Source organism: Ovis aries, chromosome 23, assembly GCF_016772045.2.
Source record: "Ovis aries strain OAR_USU_Benz2616 breed Rambouillet chromosome 23, ARS-UI_Ramb_v3.0, whole genome shotgun sequence".
Lineage (NCBI taxonomy): Eukaryota > Metazoa > Chordata > Mammalia > Artiodactyla > Bovidae > Ovis > Ovis aries.
Window position 1 is genome coordinate 5184281 of NC_056076.1, and position 6586 is coordinate 5190866.

Below are 6586 nucleotides of genomic sequence, written 5' to 3' on the forward strand. Positions count from 1 at the left end.
TCAGAATGGACTGTTTGGATCTCCTTGCAGTTCAAGGGACTCTCAAGAGTCTTCTCCAACACCACGGTTCTAAAGCATCAATTCTTTGGCACTCAGCTTTCTTCACAGTCCAACCTTCACATCCATACATGACCACAGGAAAAACCATAGCCTTGACTAGACGGACCTTTGTTGGCAAAGTAATGTCTCTGCTTTTGAATATGCTATCTAGGTTGGTCATAACTTTCCTTCCAAAGAGTAAGCATCTTTTAATTTCATGGCTGCAATCACCATCTGCAGTGATTTTGGAGCCCCCAAAAATAAAGTCTGACACTGTTTCCACTGTTTCCCCATCTATTTCCTATGAAGTGATGGGACCAGATGCCATGATTATCGTTTTCTGAATGTTGAGCTTTCAGCCAACTTTTTCACTCTCTTCTTTCACTTTCATCAAGATTCACTTTCATCAAGAGGCTTTTTAGCTCCTGTTCACTTTCCGCCATAAGGGTGGTATCATCTGCATATCTGAGGTTATTGATATTTCTCCCGGCAATCTTGATTCCAGCTTGTGTTTCTTCCAGTCCAGCATTTCTCATGATGTACTCTGCATAGAAGTTAAATAAGCAGGGTGACAATATACAGCCTTGATGTACTCCTTTTCCTATTTGGAACCAGTCTTTTGTTCCATGTCCAGTTCTAACTGTTGCTTCCTGACCTGCATACAGATTTCTCAAGAGGCAGGTTTGGTGGTCTGGTATTCCCATCTCTTTCAGAATTTTCTACAGTTTATTGTGATCCACGCAATCAAAGGCTTTGGCATAGTCAATAAAGCAGAAATAGATGTTTTTCTGGAACTCTCTTGCTTTTTCCATGATCCAGTGGATGTTGGCAATTTGATCTCTGGTTCCTCTGCCTTTTCTAAAACCAGCTGGACCATCAGGGAGTTCATGGTTCACGTACTCCTGAAGCCTGGCTTGGAGAATTTTGAGCATTACCTTACTAGCATGTGAGATGAGTGCAATTGTGCGGTAGTTTGAACACTCTTTGGCATTGCCTTTCTTTGGAATTGGAATGAAAACTGACCTTTTCCAGTCCTGTGGCCACTGCTGAGTTTTCCAAATTTGCTGGCATATTGAGTGCAGCACTTTCACAATAAAAGGCACCTCACAGTACTCCCTAGCTCCTCCCCCAGGCGAGGAAACAACAATCAGATCCCTAGAAAGGGACTCTCACCAGAAGCTGGCCATGCTGATGCTCTGATCTTGGCCTTCCAGCCTCCAGAAGTATGAGAAATAAACTTCTGCCACCCACTCTGCAGTGTTTTGTTACAGCAGCCAAGATGGAGTTGAGACATTGCTCTTGCTTTACGGTATATGTCTGTCTTGCCCCTTTGGACTGAGCAAATCCTCTATTCTGGAGATATACAGAGGACATGAACCATTATTTGGATATTACAAAGAGATATGAATGTGCTTGCTACCCATCCTGAAGATGCAGTGCATTCTATCTATATTATCAATTCAAAATAACTGGTACTTGAAATCTATCAACCTGAATTGCATGTCTTTCTCAGCCACTGAAGAGAGAAAGATTAAGAGAACCATATATATATTGAATCTCCACTATTTTTGCCAGACTGCAGTGCACTAATATTTTACTTCAATAAAATGATAATTTGGTTTGATACTGTACACAGTGTATACAATAAATATTAGCCTGTACCATCAGGCTGAGTGGCATGATTGCAGCAGCTTAGTTTGTCATTTTGTTGCAGAGGCCACTTGACGTGAGGCCAGAAGTGGTTTCCTGCTCTTGGTGATGCCACTGTGTTATGATTACTTTATAGATTTCTATTGGTATTATTGACACTTATTATGGCCAAACACACTTCTTTTATCCACATCACAAACACTGGTGCAGCTATAAAGCTTGCTTTCAGAAGAATATTTTTTAAAACTTTTTATTTTGTATTGGAGTATAGCCAATTAACAGTGCTGTGATAGTTTCAAGTGGTCCACCCGAAGAGACTTTTTTTTTAATATACAGGTATATAAATATGAAGAGAACATAAAAATATGTATGATAGGAAAAATTAAATCTTGTGATGAAAAGGCTGCAAATTTGTCATTGAAATGAGCCCTAAAAACTGATGTGTGACTCAGGGCAGATTTCGACTCAGTGTTTCATTGATGCCATCTGCATGAGTTCCTACCTAGTCAATCACTCACTGATCCTTGTTCCATTTTGGTTGTTAATAGATTTCTCAAGAAAAGTCAGTAGACCTGATATTATTTGCATTTTTTTAAACTCACAAAATGCAACTATCTGAGAGCATTTGTCATTATCCTAAAAATCAGTTTAATTTTATAAGAAAAGCATCTGTTCATTCTTTTGGATTTCAGATCATTACTTTTTAAAAGTCTTTTATTTGCAGAGATCAAGGTTTACACGTTTAATCAAAATGGTAGTAGCATCTTGTAATAATCTTCTCTGAAGAGGTGGAAGGATAACTTCAGGAAGAAACTGGTAAACATCAGGTATAAGGAGGAAAGGCCTAGAAAGCTGAAACAATGGAAATCTTTTGTTTCCCAAACAAATGTGAGATTTGGGATGTGCAGTGTGTAGAGATTATCCTTAATATGTAACCTATAAATGCCACCATCTGCTCTTAAAGCTTTCAATAATTATGTTTGTTAAAGATCAGTAAGGTTTATGTGGTAATTCTCATTGGTGTCAGGGTGGTCACTGAACTTTTGTTCTTTTGGGAAAGTAAACATACCATTTAGTGACTTTTTTTTCAATGAAAATTACTTCCATCTCTATATTTATTCATGCTAGTTGGGGAAGAGACTTTGCTGAAGACTAAAGGAAATGTGTAAGGTCAGAGGTATTGAATTTTGGTGTATATTTATACTTTCATAAAGCAAGTTCTTGAAATAAAGTGTATTACAAAAAATGTGTCTCCTTGTTCAGTAATGCTATCTTAAATCTCTCATAGGTTACAACACCTCCATGTGGATTTGCATCCGATCAAAAAAATTTAGGACATTTTTTACATTCACTTTAGCTTAGTTTTGGGCTTCCCAGGTGCTGCTAGTGGTAAAGAATCTGACTGCCAATGCAGGAGACGCAGGTTTGATCCCTGAGTCAGGAAGATTCTCTTGAGGAGGAAATGGCAACCCACTCCAGTATTCTTGCCTGGAGAATCCCATGGACAGATGAGCCTGGCAGGCTACAGTCCATGAGGTCACAAAGAGTCAGACATGACCTAGTGACTAAACTACACTGAGCGGCAGTATAGTTTAATTTACTAACCAGTGTTTGGCTTCCCTGGTAGCTCAGAGGTTAAAGTGTCTGCCTGAAATGTGGAAGACCCAGGTTCGATCCCTGGGTTGGGAAGATTCCCCTGGAGAAGGAAATGGCAACCCACTCCAGTATTCTTAGAGAATCCCATGGACGGAGGGACCTGGTGGGCTATAGTCCACGGGGTCACAAAGCGTCAGACACGACTGAGCCACTTCACTTCACTTCACTTCACTTCAACCAGTGTTTACTTACTAAAAGCTCATTGTTCGTGTATACTGCTTATTTGTGTCTGCATTTTTTTCAAGTTTACCATTATGCCTAATGTCAGCTGAATATGTTGATATTATGATGCTGGGACGTGAAGGTAGTGATTGAGTCCCCCTCAGGAATGTCCGAGAATAAGGGAATATTGGGTTTAATAACAACTGTGAGCTTACCAGTAAGAGGCTCCATGATACATGATCACAGAAAAAAATCTATATGGGGGAGAGAGATATGATAGACTTGACATTTAAACTAATCTTTCAAAGTATGCAAGCATGAATGATTTAACAACCTTTAATAGAAACTTGCTTCAAAATGATTTACCATATGCTGCAGACAATTTTGAGAAAAACAGAGATTCCAATTAAAACTTAATTTGGTATATAAAACGGAGTTTCTCAATTACCTGTATTGTCATTTTAATTTTGGATGCTCCATGTGTATAGCCTGTGGCCAGCCAACACACTACTATAAATCGCTTGCAACATGGACTCGATTATGCTGAATAAAGAACTGTATTCTTCTTGTTATAAGTATAGAATATTTAAAACCAATTAATATTCCAAAATTAATTAGAATGTATTTCACAGCTCAGCAATCTCACAAATAAGGTCCTCATTAAGAGAAAGACATAATGAGGCATTCTGATGACAAGATAATCAGTACGTACTGTATTTGCCTTGTATTATCTAGCAGGATAATATTTTAATAGCCCAAGGAAATATATTTCTTGGATAGGTTTTACTTACTGAAGCCAAAGGAGAGGCGTTGCTTTGCCAGGTGTGAGAGGAATTCACCACGTTGCATGAGTCAGAGTTCCCTGGAAGAAAGTTTATTTAGATTCTGAAGGAAAATATAGGATAATTTAGACTAGAAAGCATGTCGCAGGGGTAAAAACTATGCTTTCTCAGAGGGCTTATGTGGAAACCTGTGTTTCTCAGGCTTCCTGTAGTAAACGGTTTCCAACATGGCGGCCACCACTTGCTTCCTCCTGCACATACATGCTATTCCCTTTTCAAAAGGTGGAGAGCTTCCCTTTGCTGTGTGCTGGCCCTGTGTTTCGCTTTGACAAATAAAATATGAAGAAACAGCTTTCAAAGATTCTTGAGCCCATCGCTTATGATGATTGGCAGAATGTAGCTCCTGAGTCTTGGAAAGCTCCTTCTTAGAACCCAGCCTTCTTGGTGTGAAGAGGAATACAACAGCTGAACCTGCAGATTCCCACCCAGCAGCCAGCACCAACTTCCCGTCCTCTGAGGAGGTATGTTTGGTCCTCCTAAGCCATCCCAGTGCTGTAGTCAGTACCAAGGAAAGAGAAGAAATGCCAGTGGATCTTCAGAACTCAGACAGATATGTTGTTGTTATTTAAAGCAGCACATTTTTAAGAGATTTTAATACATCAATTGACAACAAAACACCTGTATTATACATTAATGTTCAGTCTAAGGCAGATTATTGCAAATTTTAATTTGTTTTGTTTCAAGGAGAGCTATTCCTTTCATTTTGTTCATTTATTTTCCTTTGTTATTAGGTGCTACATGCTATCTTAGGGGATTTCAATATTTGTACTATATTATTTTCCAAGGGGAAAAAAAAAGTATTTTGTTAAGCAGTAATGACTTAGAATTAAGAATCAGACACTTAAAGGAGGCAATTTTGAGGAAGTGTATCCTCTGAGAAACTGGGAGAGGTCCACTCAGGGAACAGAAACAAGCCCAGGAGCAGTTTTTAATCACTAGATTGAGAGATACTTACATTCTGGGACATTGCTTGATAACTGAACTTTAGGGGGGAAGGAATGCAGAATTCTGCAGGCAATTCCAAAAGGGACAGAAAAGGGAGAAAGTGACTCATGGATAAGAAAATCTCGTCTTCATGAAGTTCATGAAGATGTTCTAGCAGTGATTTGCTGTGTAGGTGGTGAAAATTAGGTGCATGTGTAGACTCCACAATCAAACCTGAATGAGAGCTGGGGTGGGGGCAGGTCATGGGGAAGGGTCTGTAGCAGACACTGTGATGAAGGAAAAGAACATCCCCGCTGTAATCGCGGGGGGCGGCAGGGGAGGCTTACCTGGTGCTGGGAAATCTCATGGACAGAGGAGTCTCATGGGCTACAGTCCTCGGGGTTGCAAAGAGTTGGACTGAGCAACTAACACACACACACAGCATAATCACAGGCTAAACTGCACTTGCCTGAGTAGTTATGCATTGTTATGGGGGACAAATTACCCTGTCTGACACCACTTTTCAACCCTTATAAAGCATGCTTTTTTTTTGCAGTGACATCTGAAAATAAACACAAACAAATACACAAAGTAAATTACATTCTAGGATTTTTTAACATTTACATTACACGTAAGAATTATGCCATTTGTCATTACATTTTTTTTTTTTTTTGCTCAGAAGTTGCACTGGAAAACTTTGAAGAAATCCATTATTTCTCTCCTAAAATTGATCATTCACTCTTATAGGTACCCAATGAGTGTAGCTTTCAACATATTTTACATTGGATAAAAACCTCCCTTAATGGCTTAACCTTTTCACAAGATACTTTATCTTGTACCTTTATAGGCTATAAATGTATTCTGTCTGGATGAGATTCATTTACAGCCAAAATAAAAGAACACACAGCAGGTTATGTGTCAGTGCTTTTAATTGTATAGTTTATTTACTAAGGTCCATATAATGGTCTCTGTCAATGACAATTTGCAAACATTACTGCTGTTGTATAGTGGAGGTGAAAATAAATTTCCAAGACTAAAATAGATATGTACTGGCTACACAGCCTTTTAAAAGGAATAATTATCTGTGTTTTGGGATTTTTAAGAGAGCTACGGCACAATTCCTTCAAAATGCCTTGTGGATAGTAGATATTCAACGGATGCTTTGAGAAGTGTAATCATTTCTGCCCTTACCTTTGGCTGATTGTAGTCAATGACATCTCCTGCATACAAGTGAGATGCTTCCAGCAGTTTCTCCTGTTGGAAAGCATGCTTGACAAGAGAATTACTAGCTGGATTTATTACAGTAATAGGGT

General features: G+C 38.9%; 1 non-coding gene across 1 annotated transcript; it reads left to right on the forward strand.

Moving 5' to 3' along the window:
• Positions 1-3306: 3306 nt before the first annotated feature.
• Positions 3307-3378, forward strand: TRNAF-GAA (transfer RNA phenylalanine (anticodon GAA)). Its single transcript has one exon. It is a non-coding gene; the product is annotated as a tRNA-Phe (tRNA).
• The last annotated feature ends 3208 nt before the right edge of the window (positions 3379-6586 follow it).